The sequence below is a fragment of the Dipodomys spectabilis genome, unplaced genomic scaffold (genome assembly GCF_019054845.1).
Source record: "Dipodomys spectabilis isolate Male_0828 unplaced genomic scaffold, ASM1905484v1 ptg000125l, whole genome shotgun sequence".
Classification (NCBI taxonomy): Eukaryota; Metazoa; Chordata; class Mammalia; order Rodentia; family Heteromyidae; genus Dipodomys; species Dipodomys spectabilis.
In genome coordinates this window covers 5450604-5477987 of record NW_024870802.1, presented here as the reverse complement: position 1 = coordinate 5477987, position 27384 = coordinate 5450604, and the positions used below count along the sequence as shown (strand labels likewise).

The 27384-nt window shown below is 46.7% G+C and overlaps 2 long non-coding RNA genes across 2 annotated transcripts; one reads left to right on the top strand and one right to left on the bottom strand.

The window, feature by feature from the left end:
• Positions 1-202: 202 nt before the first annotated feature.
• On the bottom strand, positions 203-10889 carry LOC122115925. Its single transcript, XR_006148849.1, has 4 exons — positions 10762-10889; positions 7341-7439; positions 3967-4024; positions 203-363 (listed from the first exon to the last, which is right to left on the bottom strand). It is a non-coding gene; the product is annotated as an uncharacterized LOC122115925 (long non-coding RNA).
• A 9755-nt stretch (positions 10890-20644) lies between these two features.
• On the top strand, positions 20645-26822 carry LOC122115937. Its single transcript, XR_006148851.1, has 4 exons — positions 20645-20741; positions 23333-23446; positions 24743-24839; positions 26208-26822. It is a non-coding gene; the product is annotated as an uncharacterized LOC122115937 (long non-coding RNA).
• The last annotated feature ends 562 nt before the right edge of the window (positions 26823-27384 follow it).

The following is a 27384-nucleotide window of genomic DNA, read 5'->3' as shown; positions in this document are numbered from 1 at the left end:
GCCTGAGATCTGAGGATCATGATTTGAATCCAGCCCAGGCAGGAAAGTCTATGAGACTCTTATCTCCAATTAACTACCATAAAGCCCGAAGTGGAGCTGCGGCTCAAGTGGTAGAATACAAGCCTTGAGCAAAAATGCTAAGGAATAATGAATTAAAACCTCAGGACAGGCACAAAACAAATCACGCAAAAGGAGCAATAAATGTTTTCTAAAAATAGCCTTTTGTCACGTAGTAAATATGTGATTGAGCATTTAGACTTTTATAGGTATGGACATTGTGGAGCATGGCTGTAATCCTAGCCCTCAAGAAGCTGACACAGGAAGACCATATGTCTCAGATCAGCCTGGGTACACAGCAATGTTCTGTAAAAAAAAAACAAGAAAGAAATATTGGGTGGGGGAAAGCATTTAAAAAGTATTTATCTTCCCTTGTCTTTTATATTCTGTTAACAGTTAAATAATCCTAATTTTATTTTAGTCTCCACTGAAGTAATTACTTTCCCTTCTTATAATCATTTGACCAACTGTTAAGAGCAAAAGAAGACACTGACTCTTTGCACACATAGCCAAAAGGGAATTTATCTTACTCCCTGCTTTTATATTTCCTTTTTCAGGAAACGGTGCTCGCCCACCACATTCTCCTACAAGAAGGAAGCCTGGACTCCCTCTGGTCTCCCCAGGAGTCCCACTGTTCCTTTCTACCTCAGCTGGACACCCACTCCATCTACCAAGGGCATTATTCCCAGACCAGCCCTAGTCACTGGATGCCTGCTCCCAACAGTAATGCTCAGAAACTCCGTTAGCACCAGGGAGACCCTCTCAGAGTTCACAACACAGCAATTTATGAGCACCAAGAAAGGTAAAACAACAAAGGGAATGACGTTAAGAATGATGACTAACAGAGTTTGTTTTTTTTTAAATCACTATCTGTCCACATATTTTTGTGCATAAGGTGCATCCATCAAAGTTAAGTGGGTGACATTTGTCCCAGCCTGGCGGAAGGAGCCAGTATGGGATGACTCACCTCCTGTGCCATCAGCAAAGCACCCGGCCTCTGCCTGGCACGACCACACTCACTGAAGGAAGCTCTATTCTGGATCTGTCACTAATTGAATCTTTAAATGGAATCCAATTGCCAGCCAATGTACAAACTTCCCCCACACTCTCAGGTTGTTTCCAGCCTTCCTCCTAATCACTTTTGCAGCCTAGCTGGGTTTGATTGGATTTATCTTTGTTTGCATGGAGAAAGAATTGCAATACCTCCTGATCTAACTTCATTGCTTATCCCTCGCATGGCTTGGGTAGAGCACAGAGGTGATCTCATAGGGTTTTTCCACTCAGTGGATCTGATTTTGAACAAATAAAATATGTGAAAACCCCAATAGCGTCTCTTAAAATCCCCTGTGTGCTCAAAGAGGAAGCTAGGTGAATAGTTTCAGGAATATCAGATAACACTGATTCACCCAGTTCTGGAAACAAACCTCAGTTTCTCTAGTTGTTGGTTCAAGATGAGAAGACTTCCTTTTTCCATGAACTAATATGTCAACAAACCAGAGATCGGTCTGTCCCCTAACAAAGATGACACATGAATGTGACAAATGTTCCTTCGTTTTCCACCCCTACTCCTGCTGTGCCCTTCTGGTTATGTTGCTCCTGCTGGTTCTCAAGTCTTAGTCATCGCTGGAGGTCCCACTGTCTCCCAGGATCCTTCCCAACTTACTAGCCCCTGGGGACCTTTTCCTCTGAACTCCTCTGGCTCTATGTTAATGTCTTGATATTTTGTGTAGACTTTCAGGGCAAGGACCATGCTGAACTCTTATGACATACCTGTGGGATGCTACTGTTTACCTACCAGCCTGGTAAGCAAAACCAACTATACAGCTCTGAAAAACCACAAGTACTTAGGGCACACCACCTACCTTCTGAACCAGAATCACCACAGGTGATTTGGACTTACCAGAAAATGAGAACCATAGCTATGCCATCACTGAAGGATCACATGGACTAATATACAAACACTTCTTTTAATGATAGGCTTTCTAGTATTTACATTTTGATATACCCACCATATATTTCATGGTATTTTACATACCCAGCCCAGCTTCCTAGCTCCCACTCTTCCCCCCCCCCACCCCCGAGTGTCAGCCCCCTTCTCCCAGTAGAAGTTGACCCTACCTTCAATATCAGGTAAAAGTCTGAGGGGCCTTATTCTTTTGGGAAGCTCACCTCTTCTTCTGCCCTTACCCTTATTTTCCTGGCAACTGTCCTACAATCTTTCTTTCTCATTCCCTCCCTTATCTTCCTTTTCCAAAAGGAACAACTCTTAGGATGATGCCAGGAGAGCAGAGTGAACAAACCTGAGTCAATCTAATTGTGTGTGTGTGTGTGTGTGTGTGTGTGTGTGTGTGTGTGTGTGTGTCCCCTGAGGCTTGAACTCAAGGCTTGGGCACCGACCCTGAACTGTTATTCTTGTTTTTTTGTTTGTTTGTTTGTTTGTTTGTTTTTGGTCGGTTGTGGGGCTTGAACTCTGGGCTTGGGCACTATCCTTGTGCTCTTCAGCTCAAGGCGAGCGCTCTACCTCTTGAGCCACAGCGCCACTTCTGGTTTTCTAGTGGTTTATTGGAGGTAAGAGTCTCATGGCCTTTCTTGCCCGGGCTGGCTTTGAACTGCAATCCTCAGATCTCAGCCTCCTGAATAGCTAGGATTACAGGCGTGAGCCACCAGCGCCCGGCTGAGCTGTTGCTCTTTGTTTTTTGTTTTTGTTTTTTTGGGGTCCAGTCATGGGGCCTGAACTCTCGGCCTGGGTGCTGACCCTCAGTTCTTCAGCTCAAGGCTAGTGCTCTACCACTTGAGCCACAGCGCCCCTTCCCGCTTTTTTTCTTTTTGCTTATGTGGTGCTAAGGAATCGAACCCAGGGCCTCATGCTTACAAGGCAAGCGCTCAACCACTGAGTCACCTTCCCAGCCCATGAGCTGTTGTTTTTAAGCCTAATGTTCTACCACTTGAACCCCAGCTCTGCTTTTGGCTTTTTGAGTCTCACTGATTTTCCTGCCCAGGCTGGCTTCAAAACATGATCCTCATATCTCAGCCTTCTGAGTAGCTAGGATTATAGTCATGAACCATCAGCACCTAGCCTGACTCAATCTAAATTTATAGGTACTAGTAAATGCTTATTATTATTTAAGGTAATTCTATTACTTATGACTGAAATATTCTTCAGGCTACATTTTTTATAACAACTGAGGGCCGTGAAGAGTACTTTGTTCCCATATTTATGACAATTAGAAAAAATTAGGAAAGGTAAGTTTGACAAATGAATGAAATTGGAAGAAAACCGATGACCTATTGAATGTTAATCTTTAGATTTGACTGTGGCAATCATGAGAAGTGGGACCAGCTCTCCAGTCCTTCTACCTACAAGAGAGCAGCCAAAAAGAGGATGCTCACAATGTAAAGATCAGGACAGATGCACTTTCAAGACAGCCTTCGATGTAATATTTGTATAAGCTATGGATCATCCCCCACATCTCTGGAGACGGGGATAGAAGCTAGGGTAAGTGTCTCTATAACTGGCACCTAAAGAAGAACTGACAAGTTCTCAAGGGAGATGTTATAAAAGAGCAAGACTAGCCCTTCCCCACTCTGGATTCCAGTCTCATCACATAGTCTCTCCCTTCCACCTGTGTTTCCACCACTCTATGCCATCTGCTATGTAAGTCCTCAGCAGAGCCCAACAGATGCCAGTACTGAGACCTTGAATCTCTAGAATTGTACCCAGTCTCAGGAAAATAAAAGGCAGACCAATACAGAGGCCTACTTCTGGTTTTCTCTGTTACTATGGCTTAAGACAGCCTGAGTTAGGTTTCCATGAGCTGCAACTTAGTGTCCTGAAATGATAAATAACAGTATTATATGATGTGATTTTTCACCAGTTTCATGAGCTCCAGCTGGTTCACCGATACTCACCTAGTGCTTCCTATTGCCAGATACCAGGGAGATTCCATTCCAGCAAGAGAATACCATCCTTAAATAAGTCAAAGATAAATACCAAAGAACAATTTAGATCTCAAAATGACTGCTGTCAGCGCAGGGAAGATTCTCTCAATGAAAAACAACATTTGAGTTGGGGCCATAACAATGTGATGAGAAAAGGCAGCTGCTTAAACATTTCCTCTGGGAAGAGCAGGTATAAAGATGGAGACAAAAACAAAGCCAAGTGGGTTGCAGTGTCCTGAGCGAGGAGATGAGTAGAAAGAGCCAAGGTCAGAGAGGTCAGTCCTCTTGACCTTGTGAGAGCGTAGGCACTCACAGTGTGTATGGGTGAAGCCCAGTCTTACTTTTGAAAGCATGATTCCAGGGGTTGGGTTGCTGAAGGAAAGCACGATGGAAGGAAGAGAGACCTCAGGAGAGAATGATAATCCAGGTAAGTCAGGAGGGCCTTGAATCAGGTTTGGAGGGCAGTGGAATATAGAAATGAAGAAAGGGAGGGGCTGGGAAGGTGGCTCAGTGGTAGAGCGCTTGCCTTGCAGGCCTGAGGCCCTGGGTTCGATTCCTCAGCACCACATAAGCAAAAAGAAAAAAGCGGCACTGTGGCTCAAGTGGTAGACCGCTAGCCTTGAGCTGAAGAGCTGAGGGACAGCGCCCAGGCCCAGAGATCAGGCCCCAGGACCAGACTCCAAAAAAAAGAAGAAGAAAGGGGGCTCATTCGGGATACATTTTAGAGGAAGAGGAAGTGGGATGTATTTGGGTTAGAAGTGAGATGAAAGAGATGATTCAATATGATGACTAAGTTTTAACCTAAGAAATAAGGTGAATACTGGTATCATTTTAACAAACGAGAAACCCTCAGTGGGGTTTAGGAATAAGGAATCTATATTTCCATCTTGGCTGTGCGAAACATTAAAACAGAGATGACAAATGGGCTGTAGGACGGAGCATGCCTGGAGTTTAGGGGTGATGTTTAGTCTGGAGACACTTATTTATATAAGTCATAGACATAGAAATGAACAGGATGAGGTCACCCAGCTAAAGGAGAGAGAAGACATGGTCACAAACAGAGCCCTAGGCTTTGAAGTATTCAGAGAAGGGAAGAAGAGGAAAAGGAAAATGAGAAAGGAAGTGGGAGGAAGTCATTCAAATCAACATGGCATCCCAAAGCCTAGACATGTGTTTTGTTTTGTTTTGTTTAAACCATGATTGGGCACTGGTCATTCACACCTATAATACTAGCTACTCAGGATGCTAAGATCTGAGGATCCTGGTTCAAAGCCAGCTTGGGCAAGAAAGTCTGTGAAACTCTTATCTCCAATAAACTACTCAGAAAAGGCCAGAAGTGGCACTGTGACTTAAATGGTAGAGCACTAGCCTTGAGTCAAACAAGAAGCTCAGGGACAGTGCCCAGGCCCAGAGTTCAAGCCCCAGGACTGGTAAAAAGTAAAAATACATAAATACATAGATAAACCATTGCGTTGTTGTCTAGGTGGGATGCTGCCCACAGGAGAACTGAGACGAGGAGACTGAACTGACCATTGGCTTTGACAAGATGACCCTGATAAAGAACCTTTCTGTGTGAAGAGAGAGGGAAGTAGTTGGTGAGGGGAACAGGGAAAAGCACCCAGTGGTGGCAGAAACTTGCTCCAGGCACTATGCACTGCTTAGATGTGTGGGATGAATATTTTTAGTTTAAACTTACATACAACAAAAGCTGTATATCTTAAGAGATTATTTTTAGAGATTAAAAGAATCATATAAAATAGGGCTGGGAAGGTGGCTCAGTGGTAGAGCACTTGCCTTGCATGCATGAGGCCCTGGGTTTGATTCCTCAGCACCACATAAGCAGAAAAAGCCAGAAGTGGTACTGTGGCTCAAGTGGTAGAGCGCTAGCCTTGAGCTGAAGAGCTGAGGGACAGCGCCCAGGCCCAGAGTTCAGGCCCCACGACCAAACAGGAAAAAAAAAATCATATAAAATAGAATTAAACACCTCAAGTAAATGATTTGGTGGCATTGGGCATATCCAATGTTGTGTGACCCACCACCTCTATAGAAACCAAAAGGTTTCAAAGGAGATGAAATGCACAGACATACTCCATGAAAAAGGAAGGGTTGTTTTTTGTTTTCTTTCTTGTTTCTTTGGCAATATAGGGGATTGAGTCCAGGGTCTCCCATTTGGTAGTAAAATGCTCTATTAATTGATCAATACTCTTGTCTTTTCATTTGTTTTCCAGATAGGGTTTTGTTTCTTTGCCTGGGCTGGCAATGAGCCTTGGCTCGCCTGCTACTACCCCTCAAGTAGCTGAAAACAAGTTCAAGCCACCATGCCCAGTTTTTTTGTTTTGATTTGTTTTTGGTTATGTTGGTCTTGGGGCTTGAACTCAGGGCCTGAGCTCTTTTGCTCAAGGCTAATGTTTACTCCTTTGAGCCACAGCTCCACTTCAGGTTGTTTTTTTTTTGAGTGGTTAATTGGAGATAAGAATCTCATAGGGGCTTTCCTGCCTAAGTTGGCTTCCCACCACGATCCTCAGATCTCAACCTCCTGAATAGCTAGGATTACAGATGTTAGCCACCAGCGCCTGGCCCCAGTTTGTTTTTGAGATAGGGTCTCCCTAGCTTTTGCCCGGTGACCTCAAACTGTACTCCTACTATCTCTACCTCTGGGATTACAGGTGTGTACTGCCATACCTGGAAGAAGCCTTGGTTTTTAGGTCTAAATAGCTGAGCTTTACATGAAGCTTTCAGCCCAACCAGTCTATGGTATTAGAGGTTGGGATGTGGTTACTTTTGAGCAGGGAGTTACTGATGGAGGGAAGTATGACATCAGGAATTCCCTAGGATTCTGGTGGCAGTTCCTGGACCTGGATGGTAGTTACATGGAGGGCTTCATGTAACGATAATTACTTACAAGATATACTTAAAACGTGCACACATGTTCTAAAATATTTTTGTATTATTATCTTTAAGTGGTTGTACAAAGGAGTTGCCATTTAACAGACAGCAGCTTATGAATATGGTGCATCACACCTTTCTGAATGTGTACTTCAATTAAAAATTTCTAACTGGAAGTGAAGGTGTAGCTCAAGTAGTAGAGTACGAGCCTGGAGCAAAGAAGACAAGTTGAAAGCAAGAGGCCCTGAGTTCAAGCCCTATTCTGACACCATTTTTTTTTCTTGCCAAGGAACGAGAAGTCCCAAGCTTCTATTTCTGCACTGAGTCAGCCTTGGGTAAGTCCCTAAATCCTTCTAGACCCTGAGTTTCCTCATTGTAAGTGGAAGGGTTGAGCCAGATGGTCTCCAGGACTCCTCTAGCTCAACACCATTCTGCATAGCTTCCTCCCTGAAACCCACCTGGACTTTGCAAGAGTCCAACCTCTTTTCTGTTCCTCCTTTCAGAAACTAGCAGTGTGGCGGTCACCTCTGTGGTCCCACTTGTCACAGACAAGGCAGCTGCGGAGTTAATGATAGCACAAATGAAAAGCTGCTGGTAATTAGACGGCTGGGTGTTCAAGCGTTACTGGGAATTGAAAAAAATCAATTAGCCGAATAAGAAAAATGCCATTGAGACAAATATTTATTTTTCTCCCTAGCTTGGATCCAGCTGGTTAGGAGGATAATACGGTGAATTCCAGAAGGGAAAAAAAAATATGTTTCTCATAGATTGGAACTTAATGTATTTAGAGAGAAAAAAACTGCATAGGAGAAGATGGGGGTTTTCTTTCTTTTCTAAGTCTTTATAGGGAATGGAGAAGCTGCAGAATAATCACCTAAGATTTGCACTTGCTGCCATCCTGTTAACAAGCCTCTACCTCTGGCAGTGACCACATCCTTACTTCTTCTTTCTAGACAGTAACAGCAGTGCTTGGAGAGAGTCTGAGGTTATTGATCAGGAATTCTAGGCAGTCTACCCAGCAAGCAAATGAAGCAACTGAGATCATTTTTTTTCTTCACTTTTTCTTGTTCAAATAGCTGCATTTTTACTTACTGTTCAAATAACAGAATTTAGCCAAGCACATATTCCCCCATGGATGTGTATAATTAGAGCTGTTTTCTGTGGTCCTGCATTAGCCCAGGAACTCAGGAGAGTGAAAGAACCTTCCTGAAGCTTCAGTTCCTCCTCTGGGAAAGGATAAACTGAGAGCACTCCTCAATTGTATGCAAAAGTACACATATGTGAAAGAAATATGGAAAATGCTTCTTGCACCGCAAATATTAGCTCTTTCCTTTCTTCTTGAGTGGAAAAGGTCATTCTTACACCTTTGGGGAAGGGGTGGGGCAGGCACCTGTCGGAGCAGAAAGTAGGACTGACTGCTCTTCACCCCCCCCACCCCCCACCCCTGCCCTGCTGTGTGGCCTTGGGAACTCCTGTGCACGTGGACCAGGCCGATTCCTCCCCCCCCCCCCTCCCGCCGCTTCCCCCCCCCAACCCCAAACAGAGCTTTTAGACTCTTCTATGCTTATCAGCTTTCAGTTCCTGCCTGAGTTTTTTTGAACCACAAATAGCCTCAGCAGAGGGAGTCAGATGCTCTGAATCTGCCCTCCCCCACCCCCAATGGATGGAGACCACACCCCTGCCACCACAGCTGGTGACACAGGCCTTTAGCATAATGGAAGGCATTTGGAGATCTATTTTTCTCTCACTGAGCAGAGCATTACTCACCTCACCCCTCTGTGTCACAGAAGGAGAGGGGAAAACACAATAAACCAGCAAGGATGAGTCAAATTTCAATAGAGCATCTCTGCTCACGAAGCAGCGGCTTGCCACTTCTTATGCATTCCTGAGATTCAAATTGCAAAGTGAGTCCTGAACTCCTACTCCTTTCTTCTGTCTTCCCAGTAAGGGCAGCAAATAGAGCTGTGCTTTGTGTTGTTTCTGAGATACCCTCGGAGCCGGCTTCTTCAAGGGACTGGAGAGATAACACGGTGATCCCAGGCTGGCTCTGCTCAGCCCTCATCCTCTCCTGAAATGCCAGCCCACGTACTTGAGCGCTTCTGCCCTTCCGTCCCAGGGGGAGCCTCCACCATCATGACTTTTCAGCTGGCTCTACATCAAGGATGAATATGGAGAACATCTCCTCTCCCCACCAGCACGGTGGCAGTGACAGCCCTCTTAGCAGATAGACTATTTGCCACTGTTTATTCCATAGGATGCTGGTCCATTCCCGCAGGTGGGTGTGAGTCTTCTACTTACAGCTGTGGTGCCTGCAAAAGCATTCTCTCTCTCTCTCTCTCTCTCTCTCTTTCTCTCTCTCTGGCATGAGGTCTTTCCCTAGATATCAAAAGAAAAAGCTACCCCAAACAAACAAACAAAAAAAGACAAAAGCTAAAGGGAAAGAGGAGCTGCCATTCATTTTTGATCAGGTGATGTTAAAGGATAGGTTAAACAATGTATTTGCATACACTTTTCTTCCTTGGCACAAAGCCATGGAAAGACCAGAAGGAAGGTAAGTAAAGGTTGGAGCTGTGTTCAGCGTGTAGCAAGGAACAAAGCACATCCAACAGTCTTCTGTCTCTCACCAGGCACCTTTATAGCATCTCCACAGGCCATAAGAACCAATACCACAGAAAACATGAATTTAAACTGCATTTTAGTTGAGCCTGGTGGCCCCCAAAACTTGGCTCAAATTATCCCCACAGGCAGCTTTCTGATCATAGGAGTTCTGGGTTTGTGCCAAGGAACAGAGTCTCTGGATCTTGGGTAGAAAGGCTTCATTTCAGATGTTTTCCCAGGTGGTCTGATGGCCATTTGGGTTTGGGAGCTACTAAATTGAGGCACATTTTGAAAGAGGATGGTCCCATACCACTACCATCAACAAGGTATCTCAGGTTCATTTTTAAACCTTTTATTGTGAGATATAATACACAGAAGAGTGTCCAAAATAGCCCTGAGCTCAGTGATGTAGCTCAGTGAAAACACCCGTGTCCTACTCCTGGTTGGAAAATAGAGTATTGCCAACACATGTCTCTTCTGCAGCTAAACAAAGTCTTGAAAATGTCCCCACTGCTCTTCCATTCTTGTAGCATCTTGGCTTTTAAGTTATATCTCTGGGCCCCTTTGTTTTAAGGAAATGACCTTTCTTTCTGTTTTAAAACATGTTGCTTTTTAATCAACAGGTAAGTGTACTTACTTATTGGGGACTAGCATGTGATATTCCCATATATGTATATAATATATGATGATCAGCGTGAGATAAGTGACGTATCAACCATACATTGATCATTTCTTTGTGCTGGGAACTTTTAAAAATCCTCTCCACCAGCTAGTTAGAGCTGCCTTCCTGCTGTGCATGGCGGTACACACCTATAATCCCAGCACTAGGAAGGCTAGAGCAGGATTTTGAGTTGGAGACAATAGAAAGAAAAGAAGTTGACCTCGAACCCTCTCTCCTTTTTGTGCCTGTCCTGGGGCTTGAACTCAGAGCCTGGGCACTGTCCCTTAGCAGTTTTGCCCAAGGCTGGAATTCTACCACTTGAGCCATACCTCCATTTCTGGCTTTTTGCTGGTTAGTTGGAGATAAGAGTCTGACAGACTTTCCTGAGCAGGCTGGTTTGAATTCTTAGGTCTCACCCTTCTAAGTAAGTTAGGATTACAGGCACAGAGCAGTGGCGCCTGACAAACCTTTACCTTGCTATGAAGGTGCGGTCAGAATCTTTCCCCAACCGCAGCTCCTCCGGTTGCCTTCCGTGTGATCTTAGACAACTTAGTTAACGTTTCGGTCCTTAGATCATTCCTCTGTAAGATAAAAATAACAAAGGATTGTGTGAGCATTACCTGTATTGAACAGACTCCACAGTGCCTGGCAACCCCACAGGACTCTCCAATCACATTGTTTTTACTTTGCTCAACTCCAAAATGACTCTTCCAGACAATCATCCCCGCCCTCCTACTTCCCTTCCCTAGGGACCTTGTGCCCAAATGCACACACACGTTGTCTTATCTCTGGCTTTGAAAGGAAACTTACCACAGCACCTGCTTTTCCTGTCTCCCTTTGCATACATTCTTTGTAATTACCAATTTCATGTTCTCCTCTCTGCTTTGTCTCTGCTAAGCCGCTAAGATCACATCTGTCAGGATGTCAGATAATGTTCACACTGTCCAGGTGCAGCAGTGACTGCCCTGTTCTGAATCTGTCTAGTCTTCCAGTAGCACTGAAAAGAACCATGCTGAGAGCTGGAGGAAATATTCCAGGGAGAGAGAACTGCAAGTGCAAAGGCCCTGAGGTAAGGACAGCGTAGAGGGCTCAAGGAGTAGAAAAAACAAACAGCAAAGAAACAAAACCTACTGTTGGTGGCTCACGCCTGAAATCCTGCCTACTCAGGAGGCTGAGATCTGAGTTCAAAGCCAGTCTGGACAGGAAAGTCTGAGATTCTTCTCTCCACTAAACTAAAAAAAAAAAAAAAAGCCAGAAGTGGAGCTCAAGCGGTAGAGTGCTAGCTTAGCCTTGAGTCAAAAAAAGCTCAGGCCTGAGTTCAAGCCCCAGGACCAGCACCAAAAAAATAAAAAATAAAAAGGTTAGTATGGGTGGAGCAAGAATGAAGAAGGCCGGGGCTGCAGGGGCCAAGCCTGTGTACTTTGTCACCTGGAGAGAAGTTTCTGCGCAGTGTGGCATAAACAGATGCCTGATGTTGGCGTCTGCCGCCGCTGTTGGGAAGAGCTTATCGGCGACAGGTTTGAGTGCTCTGGGAAGAGACTGAGAAGGGAAAGAGAGAGAAAATCTCAGCATTTCTGTCCAGTTGAGGGGTCAGCATTGTGCCAGTTACAGCTAGGCACTGGTGGCTCATACCTACACTCCTAGCTGCTTAGGAAACTGAGATTTATGGATTGCCGTTTGAAGCCAGCCTGGGCAGAAAAGTCTATGAGAGAGACTCTTATCTCCAATTAACCAGCAAAAAGCTGGAAGTGGAGCTGTGGTTCAAGTGTTAGAGTGCCAGCCTTGAGCAGAAGAAAAAGAAGTGAGAGTGCAAGACCCCAAGTTCAAGCCCCAATACCAGCATGCGCGCACACACACACACACACACACACACACACACACACACACACACACACACTGTATATATGGGGGGAGAGAAAGAGAGAGACTGTACCTGTTAACAGTGGTAACTGCGAGCCAATTTCTAGGTGGCCACTTATTGTCATTTCTATGATTTTCTTGGTGAATTGTATACTTTCATGGTAAATTGTGTTCTAGCCAGTGTTTGTTTTTTAACTGGAAAGGAAGCAAAAGTGGGCTGTGAATTGCAGTAAGAAATGACTGAGAAGATAACCAGCCATGAGATCTGCCCTTGGATCCTCTGATTTTCCAGACTAGTCCAAATAAATACTAATCTGTATTTTACTTTGTTGTCTTGTTGGTACCAAGCTGCAAAGCACACAAAAGAAATCAGACTCTAGAAGCAGACCTTTAGATTCCTGATGCAATGTGTGTGACCTAACATGTGTGATTTAATTTTTCTGGTGTCTCTGTCATACACAGTTCTACCATGGACACCCTTACAGGCAAATACACACACATATTCATTCAACACATATATACACTTAATACACATTCAATGACACACATCCTCAACACCCAAACATTTTATACATACATACACACACCTCAGTGCACAGACCCAATACATATAGAACTCGTACTTGCGCAAACACTCAACACAGTACAACACACTCAATACACATTACTAATAGATACACATATGTAGTAAACATAGTCAACACACACCTTGGCATCCACACTTTCAACACTCAGACAAATGTTCACCCACAGCCTGAACATTTGTGCTGTTACAGTTGTTTCCCCTTTCTTTGCTTTTGTTACCCAGCAAACTAAGAAACTGTAGTGAATCAGAAAAGATCTTTGACCTTCAATTATAAAATTTCATGCCACTTATCTGCCAGACCAGAGCCTGGAACAAAGAGGTCAAGAAAAATGATTGCATAATTCTTACAAATGAAGACATGGGAAACATAGACCTCTCTTTTCTATTGGTCTGTCTCTGTCTCTGTCTATCTCTTTCTCAGATTTTGGAATAGCTGGCCCAGAAAAGATGACCCATTTAGAAATGAGTTCAACAAAAAGTTAATATGTGCTATGGCTTTTAAAGGAGATCTGTTTGAAATAGGTCATTCTGAATTAACTCCTCCACAAAATTGGAAAGTTTAGCGAATATTCCAGAAACCATCTGGATACATTAATTGATCAAGAGACATGAAATGAAAACTTTAATCAAGAATCCCATAAATAAATGAATAGATAATCTTGTCATATCTAAAATTAATTTGCTTTCACTTATAAACTCTGACACTAGTAGCATTCTTCCTCAAAATGAGGAAGCCCTAGACATTCTGGGTGACAGCATATAAATGAGGAAGATCACTGTGTTTCTGGCTTATGATTGTAGTAGAGCATCTCATCTGGCAAGAAATGTGCTGGGATAGAATGTGTTCTGTTCTTAATCTAGCTGTTTTCAGACTTCATGAGAACATTTTGTCATTATCCTAGGGTGCTAGTGTTCCTCTTTTTCATGTCTGCCTCCTTGATTTTCTTTTCTTTCATGCTGTTTTCTATATCCAGGCCTCATGATATTTTTATAATCTCTATTCTATACTGTAAAGCATCTGTCAAGTGTCGAAATATTGCTAACTCAATATAGGTGTTTCACTTAAAAAAAAATCTATGAACACTAAGAGCCGAAGTCACTTCAAGATGTTGATGACAATTGTCTTAATATAGTTTTTGTTTTCATTTCTAACTTATTGTAATCTTATTTTAGATTGTACCAGTCAACCATTAGTGGAAATAAAAACAGCAAACAAAAAGATCCTTTACCTGAATATAGTTTGAGGATCAATGAAATAGGCAACATGAAAGTATAAAAAAATTCTCTCCATGAAGATACACAAAAGATGAAAAACCTTTGGGATTTTCAAGCCACAAAAAGAAGGGTGGGGGCTGGGAAAGTGGCTCAGTGGTAGAGTGCTTGTCTCGCATGCCTGAGGCCCTGGGTTCGATTCCTCAGCACCACATAAACAGAAAAAGCTGGAAGTGGCACTGTGACTCACGTGGTAGAATGCTAGCCTTGAGTTTAAGAGCTGAGGGACAGTGCCCAGGCCCAGAGTTCAGGCCCCTGACGAACCGGAAAAAAAAAAGAAAAAGAGAGAAAGAAACAAAGAAAGAAAAGAAAGAAAGAGAAAGAAAGAAGAAAAGAAAAGAAAGGATGGGGGTTTTCAACACATTAATTGGTAAAGGAGTTATAAAGATGTAGCTCAGAGATACATTGCTTGCCCCACAATCATGAGGACCTGGGTTTCATCCCCAGCATACAGAAGAAAAATAAAGTGCTTCAAACAAAAAAAATGAGTAAAAAGCATGATCAGGCACTTTGCATGAGGAAATCCGGATGCCTGGTGAACATGTAATGTGTCCAGCCCTAGCACCACCAGAGAAAGGGACATTAAAAACACAACAGAGGCTGGTCTTGTAGCTCACTGGTAGAGCGCGTGCCTAGAATGTGTGAGGACCTGCATTCAAAACCTCCCACCACAAAACAAAAAGCCATACCAGAAAAACACGAAAGCCACAAAAGGAGTATCTCAGCACAAAGGCAATATGAACAAACAACCTGAGGAAGAAGACTGTGGTTCATGCCGTGTGGTCCAAAATGCAGTTTGTCCATAAGGTCCAGTCTCCTTACATAGGCTGGGTTTCCCAGCCTGCCTCCGTGAACTAGAAGCTTCTGAACTGTTCTTCTTTCCATCTCCATGGGGTCAAAGATACCCACATAGACTGGCAGAAGAGTGTTTCCCAGCTTCCATGGGCTCTTTGACTTCAGCCCCTTTTGGCCAATTTCCTTTTCTGTTTAAACTCCATTCCCTAAGAATCAGAAGTCCTTTGGGAGACCCTCCTCTGTTGGTGTTCTTTCTTCCTTTCAGCACTGGTCCTCAGCAGCCTTTACTCTGAGTTGAGTAAACATTTGTGCTTTTTACCTTACTTGTTTTTATTAGAAGTTTAAATAGATCAACTGATTTTTCTGACCTATTCAGGACTTTTGCTATTTTTTAATTTTTTTGTTATCATAACGGTGATGGGCAGAGGGGTGACAGTTACAGAAGTCAGGTAAAGAGCACATATCTTTTTGGACCACGTCACCCCTTCCCTCGCTCTCTTCCAGTTTTTCCCTCCTGTCTCCATCCACAAGTTGTATAGTTCATTTTCAACACAGGGTCCAGTGAGTACCATTGCTGCATTTGTTCACCCTTTGTCTCTCCATTTCTGTGTCTCCCTTTTCACTCCCAAAGATATATAAATGAACATATAGAACAAAAAGGAAAGAACACAAAAACAGCAAAAAAAAAAAAAAAACAAAAAAACAACTCTTGTTTTCATTTGTTAGAGTTTGCTGTTTTTAAATAGTAGAGGGAGATGCTAAGCACCAGCCAGTGGGAACTCCCTCTGTGGGTGAACATGACCTTCAGAAAGGAAGGTCATGAGGAGATCCAGATGCCTGGCGAACAGAAAGGAGAGAGCATCTTTCAGGGGCCTGGTGCAGCAGGGCGGGGAGTGGTCTAGTCTGGTGCTGAGATGTGACCGTGCGTACTTGATCATCGTGGGAGGGCACTGGCAGGCGATATCCAGCAGTGCTGTAACTCTGACTCACATGGGTCTCCTGAGCTTCAGGTTGAGGGCAGTTTCCTTCCTCTATTGCAGCAAAGCAAAGCTCTGGAAAGCCCAAGCCTAGGTCATCATCCTCTGTTGAACTTGCGGGGGGGGGGGGGGGGGATTGACCTTATCCCTAGACATGGCTATTGTCATGACTGTCTGGTCATGACTGAGATTCCTGCTTATTGGAATGGGAAGAAATCAGAGACATCAGTGGTATTCTGCAAAGCCTCTAAGAGAGTTGTGTGCCCTTTTCCACCTACCAGGACTGGGGTGTGGGCTTGGTCTCAGGGTTGTCTGCACACACAAGGTCCCTCCTTGGTCCCCTCAGTGTCCTCCAAGTTCTGTTCCCTCCTCTAGTTCTTCCCTCCTCTAGTTCTTATAACTGGAACGTGCGGGGGGCGGGGGGGGGGGCCGCGGGTGTCAGGTTGGACCAACGAGATGGCTGCTGCTTCTCTGCCGCTGGATCCCACCCACAGGGGTGCGGCAGTGGGCAGTCAGTATGCGTTTGCCATCCCCTTGGGAATGCACAGCAGTGGAACAGAAAAGGTTCCTGGAGTAGTCACGGCACAGAAAGTTGATAATAAAGCACTAGGATAATGTTCTCTGTGATCAGAACAGCGAGGTTCCATTTTTTACCTCCAAGACCCCAGAAAGGAAGCTCAGGGCTTGCCTGGGGCTCTGCGGTGGGCACTGGGGAAACGGTGGATGGAGGAAGACAGGACGAGGCTCGGGACTTCATGTGCCAAGTAATAAAAGCCAGACCACCACGTCATACTGCCTGCGAGGGAGGAAGTATACAGTTTGAAGCACTGAAGCACCCAAGCCTGGTCCATTCCAACCCTGCCACTCTTCCTGAATGTCTTTCTCCGGCTTTTCCTTGCTTTCCTAGAGGCCATGATGGAGCCTTCCAGCCTTTCCACCTCTCCTGCCCTCCATACCATCACAGGTCCTATGCCTACCACGCACATCCTTCTGTCCTCCCCCACTCTTTCTCTCAAGCACACACACACACACACACACACACACACACACACACACACATTTGGTGGTACTAAGATTGAATTCAGGACCTTGTAAGTTATTATGAAGTCTGCAAAGTCACTCCCAGGAATTCAATATTACTTTTTTTTTTTTTTTTGGCATCCTTCCACTTGACCACAAGCCAGTCCTTTCTTGCCTTGGTGATTTTCAAGATAGGACCTCACTTTATGCTCAGGGCCAACCTGAGCTAGGGTCCTTCTACTTGTGCTGCTTTCTGAAGTCAGTCATTTTCCATAATGAATGGCAGAGTCAAATTTTCTTCTGGGGATTTCTAACTCCAAAGCCCGAGCGAGGTATCTTTATTATACTGGTACAGACTGATAAACAATCTGCACCTCTCGCAAAAAGAAAATGGACAACTGGCTGGACATGGTGCTATGCCCCTGTATCTCTAGTCCTTGGGAAGCTGAGGCAGGGAATCAAGAGTTTGAGGCCAGCTTGCCAAGGGGAACTTGGCTTAAAAATAAACCACAGGGACCAGGTGCCAGTGGCTCACACCTGTAATGCTAACTACTCAGGAGGCTGAGACCTAACAATCATGGTTCAAAGCCAGCCCGGGCAGGAAAGTCCATGATACTCCAATTAACCACCTGAAAACCAGAAGTGGCTCAAGTGGTAGAGCACTAGCCTTGAGCTCAGGGACAGCACCCAGACCCAGAGTTCAAGCCCCATGACCAACAAAAACTAAAATAACTAAATAAGTAAATAAACCACAGGTGCTGGGAAGGTGGCTTAATGATAGAGTGCTTGCCTAGTATACATGAAGCCCTGAGTTTGGCTCCTCAGCACCACAAAAGCAGAAAAAGCCACAAGTGGTAGATTAAAAGAAGCTCAGGGACAGTGCCTAGGCCCTGAGTTTAAGCCCCAGGACTGGCAAAAAAAAAAAAAAAAAAAAAAAAAAACCACAAGCTGAGCACCAGTGTCTCATGCCTGTAATCATACCTACCTACTCTGAAGGCTGAGATCTGAGAATCATAGTTCAAAGCCAGGCAGGGAGGAAAGTCCATTGAGACTTTTATCTCCAATTAATCTGCAAAACACTTGAAACAGAGCTGTAGATCACTTGGTAGAGAGCTAGCCTTGAGAAAAAAAATGCTCAGGGACAGTGAGCAGGCCATCACACACACACATAATAAATACACAACAAATAAATAAAAATAATAAACAACAAAAACAGAGTGCGATGGAGCATGCTTGTAAGCACGGGAAGGCTGAGGAAGGAGGTTGAGGTCAAGACCAGGCTGGGCTGTAGAATGAGACTCAGCTGCAAAAAGAAGGAAGAGGAAAGGAAGACAACAAGCGTACAAACATACTTTGTATAAAACAAATTACCCTAGATCAAGGATTGGCAAAATATGGCCTGCTGTCTAAATCTGGTCCACTTCTGTTTTTGTAAATAAAGCTTAGTTAGGATCCAATCTCCCTCATCATTGTACATACTGTCTGTGGCCACTAGCTGTGGCCATTAGTTGTGTTGGAAACTGTGTCCTACTTAGACTGAAATATTTACCGTTTGATCTTTTGCAGCGGACCTCGCAATGGATGAGCCTTCATGGACAGAACTAGTATGGCGGGAGGGAGATGGATGGATGGATGGATGGATGGATGGATAGATGGATGGATGGATGGGTGGATGGATGGATGGATGGATGGATGGAGAAATGGAAATTCACCGCTCCTAGTTAAAAGTAATATTGAGACAAGCAGCAGGGTCTTATGCCAGTAATCCTAGCTATTCAGGAAGCTGAGATCTGAGGATTGTGGTTCGAAGCCCGCCCTGGTGGGAAAGGTTGTGTGACTCTTAAGTTAACTACCAAAAAAGCCAGGAGTGGGGCTGTGGCTCAAGTGGTAGAGTTCTAGCCTTGAGCAAAAAAAAAAAAAAAAAGAAAAAGAAAAAAGCTAACTGGCACACACACAAAGAAAAGTAATATTGAATTACTGGGAGTGGCTTTTCAGTCTTAAGAATAACAGCAAACACTTCTCCAGTGCTTCTCATGTAGCTGGCAACATTTTAAGTTTTACACACAACAGTCTTTGAAGAGTAAGCCCATCCCCACTTCACAGGGGAGGAGACGGGAGGGACCTGCGTTGAGGAAGACTGTAGCTTGCACAGCTGGCACGTGGCAGTGCCAGGGTTCGCTGCTGGGCCGTGCCTATCAGAGGCTGTGTGCGGAAGCCCCTGCAGCTGTATCTCTCACCCTTGAGAACTGTGTGTTCAATGATTCACTGGACACAACGGATGCAGCCCTGCTGTGATGACAGGCCATAATAAGACGCCACTGTTTCCCTCCCCTTAGACATTGATCTGACAGCCTCTTGCACCTGCCCTCACGGTGTGGGATGGCTGCCACTCACCTAGCAGCACACCGAATTGGGAGGGTGGTGACTCTCTTTTGATGCACTGGCCTTGCGAGGAGGGAAGCTATGACAGAGTAAAGCTCTTTCCGGAACAGACAAAGCACTAAAGCCATGGTGCAGTGATCTAAAGCAGAGTCACCAGCTGAGTAAGGCAGAGAGGCGGGCTGAGGGCCTGATCACGACGCTCAGGGACTAGTCAGCCCGGCCTTGAGGACAGCTCACATACACTGAGGCTGCAGGCTCTGCTGAAAACCACTTGTGCTTAACTAGAAAGGCTAAGACATGGATCATGCACTCCCCACAACTATTCCCATCAGCACCAATCACCTGTCTTCAGCTGCCTACCTATCCTATCTTAGCTATTTCCTCATCTTTCTGCAAAGGTGATTGGTACAAGAAAATTACGCATCCAGTGCCTGTCAGGAGGGGAAAAAATAATCATCGTGCTTATTCCGTTCGAGGTGGGCGAGAGGAAGGGAGGAAGGAGGCTGCTCTGTTGGAGGATGCTGGCCCGGACTCAGAGAGCAGATGGGATCAGACACCTACCCGCTGAGGTGAACTCACCTGTCCCTAGCACCCGCTGGTTCCTGAGGTCTGGGATCAGACTTCCCCCCCAGCCTCTGCTGGAGATGGGTGGAGCTAACTGCAGGGGGCGTCTCTAAAGAGCAATTGGTATCGGTGCTCTCCACCCACAAGCCCTCCTCCCCCAGCCTGGAAGGAGAAAAACAGGTTGTACCTCATTGTTTCTTGTCACCTATATCTTTTGCTTCTCCACCCCACAACCACACTGAGGAGAACAAAAGGGAGGAGAAAGAATAATTGATCAGGGCTCCCTGGAGCTGTAGGTGTCCGATTGGGAAGAATAAAAATTTTAAAAAAGAGAGGATACATTCTAGCCACAACTAAATAGAACAAAGAGAAAAAGTACTTGGATATGAATAACAGGCTGTCCTCTGAAGACAGCTCCACTATCTGGAGACGTCCCAGAAGACAGGAGAGGGGAGGCTGTTTGTTTAGTTTCTTAATCATTCCCGGGTGTGAGCAGCCCTCAGGAGACACCCAGCTCAGTCCTTGGCTAGTGGCTCACGAACTTGCCCCGCAGACTCTGGCACCTGCTGGCTGGCTCTGGGTGGTTCCGATGGGGAACTGTGGAGAGGGCCCTGGGAGGTCTGCGTGTCCGGCTCTGGCGCTCTAGATGTTTAACCGGGCCTCTGGGTACCCAAAGACCTAGCTGGGATCTCAGGAATGAATTGGTTGTTGGGCATTGGCTCCTGGTGCCCCGGTCGACACCATCTGAGGCCACCGTTCATTTAAATCAGCAAGCGATTATGGGAGAGCCTCAGGTGGCAGACCAGAGGCACCAAGGACCCAGCTAGGCCCAGCTTCCATGGATGCACAGTCCTCAAACCACTGAACATAACACCGGCCACAAGTGACGGTACTGTGAGAGAGGAGGCCCAGGTGCAGAGCTGAAGGCAGCAGGAGATCTAAGTTATTTGGAAGGGTGGCGGCAGTGGGCAGCGTGGGGTGGAGGGCTGAGGGAGGCGGAAGTTGTGTGGACAGAGAGCAGCAGCCTGCTAAAGGGTGCGTGTGAGCATGAGGGCGCTCCAGGGGCCCACATCGGGCAGGAGAAGAGGAGCACCCCGCTCACACAGGACTCTTTCCGGACTTCCCCAAGGGCTCAGGTCTCCAGGTATGAATGCACGGGCCCCAAGTTCTGCCTTGGGAGAGTTGCCGGTTGTTGGCTAAGGCTGTCTCTCTCTCCCTCCCTCTCCCCCCTCCTCTCTGCCTTCTTCCCCTCCCTCCCTCCACCTCCATACTCAGAGCCTGCAGCTCTCTTTTTTTGTCTGTTTCAGTGACATCATTTCTGCCCTCTCTGAGCTACACTAGGCAAAAAGGCAAACCCAGCAAAGCAGATGGAAGACACAGGAAAGACCCTCTGAGGGGCCTCCTTCCTGAGCAGCCCGCATTTGTCCGGTGCTGAAGGCAGGGCAGCCACTCGAAGGAGGGCAGGGTGGGGCTCTGCCCTGTCCGGGCTCTGCCTCAGCTTGCTAGGTGGCTCTGAGCAGTCTGGGTTAGTGTCGTCTCACCTCTGGAATGAGAGGAATGCTCTAGAGAGATGGTTTCCTACAGGTAGGCTTTACAGGAGATAGGAATCCCTGAAATAATATATAAAGTTGAGTGGTCTTAATTATCTGTGCATTTTCCCCAGAAGAGATCCATCTGTGTGTGTGTGTGTGTGCCATGCACCAGTACTGGGGCTTGCACTCCGGGCCTGTGTGTTATCCCTTAGTTTTTTTGCTCAAGGCTGGTGCTTTACCATTTGAACCACATCTCCACTTCCAGCTTTTTTGGGCCTGAACTCTGGGCCTGGGCGCTGTCCCTCAGCTCTTTAGCTCAAGCCTAGCACTCTACCACTTGAGCCACAGTGCTGCTTCCAGCTTTTTCTGCTTACGTGGTGCTGAGGAATCGAACCCAGGGCCTCATGTGTGCAAGGCAAGCGCTCTACCACTGAGCCACCTTCCCAGCCTCTCCAGCTTTTTTTTTTTTTTTTTCTGGTTAATTGGAGATAAAAGTCCTTTGGATTTGTCTGATTGGGTTGGCTTTGAACAGCAATCAGCAATCAGCCTCCTGAGTAGCTAGGATTATAGGCATGAGCCCACAGGCCTCATTCAGTTTTTAACCAGCCAAGGCCTGCCTTTTAAAGGCTAGAACTTCCTGTCCCCAAACCTATAGCTTTCTGGTCTCATCACAAGTGCTCTTACTATGAAACTGTAAGGTGGAAAAGGCAGAGAAACAAACAGTGGGAAGGAGGCCAGAGGCAGGGCTACAGAGAGGAAGTGCTGCTATTACATTTCTGGTAACTGACTCACAGAGATCTCTAAAGAAAGAGACTCAAAACTGTAAGGTGTTAGCTATTTGCTGAGATCCCCTCCCCTCCTTGTGAATATATATTCACTTTTGTACTTAATTTTGCTTTCATATTTTTATGTTCTTTTTGTTGTGTCCCAGATTGCAAGTCTTTGGATTTCAGGCAACCTAGATTTACTCCCGGGGTCCTGGACACAGCCAAAGACAAAATAACCTTCAGAAGCACTGGCCAGGCTGCTCAGACTGGCTCCATTAGCCATGCAGTTTCCTCCTTCTCTTCCTTCTCTTTCCCTCATCTCCTTCCTTCCCTTTTTTCCTTTAATGTGGATTCTAGGAAGTAGGCCGGAAATGACCTGAGCCAGCCTAACAAGCTAACTCACTGTGGGACAATGGCCCGGTATTTTCAACGTGGGAGTGACATCTGCTCTGACTCAAGCCAGATCTGCCTGGGGAAGGGAGGGCACTCCTTCAGAGCAGCCAGTGCGGTACGTTTCAAGCAGCCCAGCTGTATTCTGCATGACCAAATCGGACACCTCTCACTTCCTCTGTGAACAGAACTTGGCGTGTGGATGACGTGTGAGGCAAGCCGGTTGTGCAAAATAACAAACTCCACCTTTGGTCTCTAACCTCAACCCCTAAGGCCTAAAAAAAGAAAACAGAAAAGAGCAACTGCGCAAAGGAGCTCAACCAAATGAGAATTTTCTAAAAAGCCAGGAATGTTGGCACTGGTCGCTCATGCCTAAGAGCCTAGCTGCTCAGGAGGTTGAGATCAGAGGATTGTGGTTTGAAGCCAGCCTAGGCAGAAAGTCTTAACCAGCAAAACGCTGGAAGTAGAGCTGTGACTCAAGAAGAAGTAGAGTACTACCCTTGGGTGAAAAAGCCAAGGTACAGTGCCCAGGCCCTGAGTTCAAATCCTAATACTGGCTCATGTGTGCATGCACACACAAGCACACTCCTTCTCTCTCTCTCTGTCTCTCTGTCTCTCTGTCTCTCTCTCTCTCTCACACACACACACACACAGAGCAACACATAAGGCAACACACAGAGCTACAAGTGTCCTTGCCTAACCTGCTAGAATCATCAGTGCCTCCTGGCCATGGGACCTAAACCAGTTTACTAACACTTCACAGTCCCTGCTTCTTCGTCGAAGGGACAATGTCGAGGGGACAATGGCTGACATGTTTCTGGGAGGCTTAACTGGGGTGGCCCCCAGATGACACAGATGAATTGTCCTCCGCAAGAGGACATGGTCACCGGCCTGCTTGTGACGTTGACCTTTGTAAACACTTTCTTGGTTTCGGCTGCCATCTTCCCCCATCCCACATGAAGGGCTGGGCCAGCCGTGGAAGCTCTGCCTCGTGCTGAACCTGACCGAATTCCTAAATCCAAGGGAAGCCCCTTGTCTGTCTGCAGGGGTGAAGACAGATGGTTCAGACTCTGGAACAGTCCATTTCCTTCCTGCTCATAAGGCTAGACCAAGCAGTCCTCTGGGAATGATGCTCCGTGGATGTTCTCAGCTGAGTTAAAGTAAGCAAAAGCGGAAGTATCTGTAAGTCACACGAGGCAGCATTGGTTTGTGGTGGCTGCTCAGGGCCCACTCACAGGTGTGGCTTGCGGGGGATTCAGTTGAAGATCAACAGGCAGCTGGTCAAGAACTAAAAGTCAGAGATCCGGGCTAGGGATGTGGCTCAGAGGTAAAGCACTTGCCCCACATGAACAAGGCCCTGGGTTCCATCCCCAGCGCCACAAACAGAAAATGAAAACAAACGGAAGTCAGAGATCCAGAGCTTGTGCTTCTGGGATGGCAAACTTGGGCAAGTTGCTGGCTGACATTCTCAGGCCCACAGCTTCCTATCGAGTTGGGGGAGATGAGGGGACTTAAAAACCCACCTCAGAGATAGATAGATTTAGGGCTAAGTGACACTACTTAGCGCAATGGCTAGCACATAGTAGGTGCTAGCACATAGTAGGTGCTCTGTGTATCATCACTGGCTCACTCTTTCTAGTTCCCTGGTGGCACTGTCCCCTCACCCTCTGGTCCTGCCTGTGAGAACTGAGCCATGATCAGAGGCCTCGCTCTGTGTCACCACCATACAGGGCAGCCTCGAAAGCCATGTACTCAGCAGCATTGTATCTCTCCTGTTCACCTGGCCAGGTCAGCCCGTGGGCCTTCTGGGTTTGGTCTCAGGTCTGTACACTGGAAGCTACCTGCCTGGTCACCACCATCTGGGCCTCTGAGCTGCTCCAAGACCTCTGTGCCCCTTGTCAGCTCCCCATCCTTACCTCAACCAGGCACTGGAGAATCTAAGCCACGCCCCGAGGCCCTCTTGCCGGCAGCTTCTGCCCCACCTCTGGACCTCTCCCCTTCTCCTTGCTCACAGCCCACGGCTTGCCTCTGGAGTTTGGCTTAAGCATCCCTCCCATTCGGAGCCTCCGCAGATCCCTAAGGACTCATGTGATCGTGTCACCTGAGGCCACCGCCAATGCCACTGGAGCACACTGGGGCCAGCTGACAGCTAAGGCAAAGACAGGATGTGGCGTGAGCCAGCCCCGTCCTAACCAAGTCTTCTCACATTAACGCACACACAATTGCCACGGAGGCAGGGACAGAGGTGGCTGTTCATGTGCAGGGGACCCAGTCTCAGACCGCACCTGCAAATGGTGCCCGACTCCACACTTCGCTCGGTCGTCCCTCCACACGTCTACCCTTAACGAAAGCTAATGTACAAAGGAGAGTCAGCGAGACTTCAGCAGCAGTGACTGAGAGACTAGAACAATCATACCCTAATTTATAGAGTATGAATTACTTGTGGAATTTTTCAGGATCATGGTTGATGTTGGACAGCTAAAACGATGGATAAGCGAGGCTACTGGCTCTCATTCCCATGCTTACAGAAGCAGACTTGGAGGCACAGAGAGGGTAAGTGACTCACCTGTGGTCACACAGCTACTAATTAGGGGGCCGGATTCTAGGGTTGCTCTGCATCCGTGTGATGCTATCCTGCTTGTCTGCTTTGTTTGCATGCCTGCCCTCCTTTCTGCTCTGTGAGGGCCCCTAAGGGCCTCTCCGCTTGGGGAAGGAGCAGCAAACCTGGCGCAACGTCAGCTCCCTAACAGAAGCCTTTGCAAGTCCCTGAATTGAGTCATTCAGCCCTTGCCCACCTCCCCCCACCACAGAGAGAACCTAAGTCTCTATTTTATCAGGAGAGACAGCGGGCCACAAGGTGAATCCCCCCCCCCCCACTTCAGTGGACTTCCTCGGAATGAACAAGAGGAGCGGAAGGGAGGGCCGCAGCTTGCGAAGGCTCGTCCTGAGGATGCTCTGGTAGAAGGAACCAGAGTTCTGTCTTCAGAGGTTTGAGGTCCAGTGGCGTCTCCACGAGTCCCTCTCCTTGGCCTGGCCCCCTCCCAGAGCTCCACACATCTCTCAGGTAGCTAGGAGTTCGGTGGAGGCTTCTTATAGCAGGTAGCACCAGGTTAGGCTTGTGTGGTAAGCCATGGGGCAGAGCTCTGCAGTGCTAGAGCAGTTTCTCTTCTGATTTTTGAAGTTTCTGTGGCCAGAATACAGCCCCTACTTACACCTGGATCGCATGCCTGTGGATGAGGCAGGCTCACCCTCGGATGATGGGGCTTGCCAGGCCTAGGGCCTGGGGCAAACCAACCACACTTTCCAGATGGGCATGTCTCCAAGACCAGCAGCCAAGATAAGACAGATACAGCAACAGCCACAGTAGCAACAACAAAACAGCAGTGAGAGTAGCAGCTTGATAAAAACAGGTCGCATAGGCCAGTCTTGGAGCCAGCACAATCTGCAAAGGATCTAACTTCGTCATCCAGGTACATAATCAGATACCAACATTCCATTTTACCAATGACAATACTGAAGCCCTAACGTGGACCAGCTCGCTCCAAGCCCCATAGTAATGGAGCCAGACATCATAACTCTTCTAGATGCTAGGTTCCACTGGCCTATTGGCTGATACTGAGCTGTTTAGAGCAGCAGAAATGACTGAGTGTGTCTGAGCAAGGCTGTCTGCAACAGCCAGGGATTCTCCTGCACCAGGGCTCCGAGTAGAAAAACAAGAGGAAATAGGCCGCCCCACCCGGCAGCCCCATTCCAACCCACTTTCCTCTCCTACACGTTTCCCATCCTCTCTTTCATCATCTTCCAATGTCTAGCAGAAAAGAGGAGGCCGCTGAGTACGAGCAGCCTGCCTGCTTCTCTCTGTCTTCTGTTGCATGTTCTAATCAGCCCTTTGAGGTTGGCACCGTTCTTCCCATTTTGCAGATGGGGAAACTGAGGCTCTGCAAAGACAAGCACCTTGTGATGATTATTTTGCTGGCAGAATGGAGGTTGAGACAAATCTAAACCTGAACCAGAGCCTGCACTTGGTCTGCCTCACCATGAAACAAGAGAGAAGGTTCTGAAGTTGCAGGAATGACTTCAGAACCTTGGAGAGCAAGGCGGAGCCTGGCTGGGCAGTAGAGCCTTTTCTGGGACAGCTCAGCCCAGACCTGTTTGGCTATGATCAGCAGCTAGCCAGAGGTTCCCATGGGCAAAGAGCAATCCTGCGTTCCGTGACTTCCCTTGGCTTTGCCTGCAGCCACCCAGACTCCCGGCACTGAAATAGCCACCCACTGCCTCTCGATGTAGAAACAGAGGTAGGCAGGGGCTAGTGGAGTCAATAGGACTTAGGAAACTTCAAGGCCGTCCAACCAGGTGGCCCTGGATTGAGTCCCAGAGCCTCCTCTGGCTGATCCGCTGAAGGGTCACATGACTAGGTAAGGCACCTTGCTAAACTCTCGTGTTCATATTTGTCAAAAAGGGATCAACCATGTTTATTACTGTTTTAGTAGAACCAGATTTGTATTATCATCTGTCCTGTTAAAGTTTGGATATTGATTAAACACCCCCAAAGGTTCATATACCGGAAGTGCAAGGTTCAAGTGGCAAGACCTTTGCGAGGTGGGCCTAATGGAGGGTCCAGGGGACTCCATTGTCAGGAATGTCACGGGAGTGGGTAGAAATGGCCCTCATTTCCACTCACTGCCTGCTTGAGTTGCATCAACTAAGAGAAAAAGATGTCCCTTCCGATGACCCCCTCAAATAGATCCCTAGGGGAGAAGCATCACTCTAAGCCCTGGAGTCTCGGATGAGGAAGATAGCCCCTGTAGTTGTCCACACATGCAGAGCGGCCCCTGTACTATGTCAGATCTGCAGCGCGTCCATCTCACCCAAAACCAGAGGGCCTAAAGCCTTCTTAACACTCCCTAACTACAGGTGAGCTGAATGGCCAGTCTTGGCCTCTGTTTCTTAGGTGTGAAATTATAGCCAATTAGATGAGCTCTAAGATTCCAGGACTGCATGCCAATGCCAGCCCCTGACTTTGTAAATAAGGGGTAATACCCAGAATTGCATCATTTCACCTAAGGTCACAAATGTAACCATTGGCTGAGCCACAGAT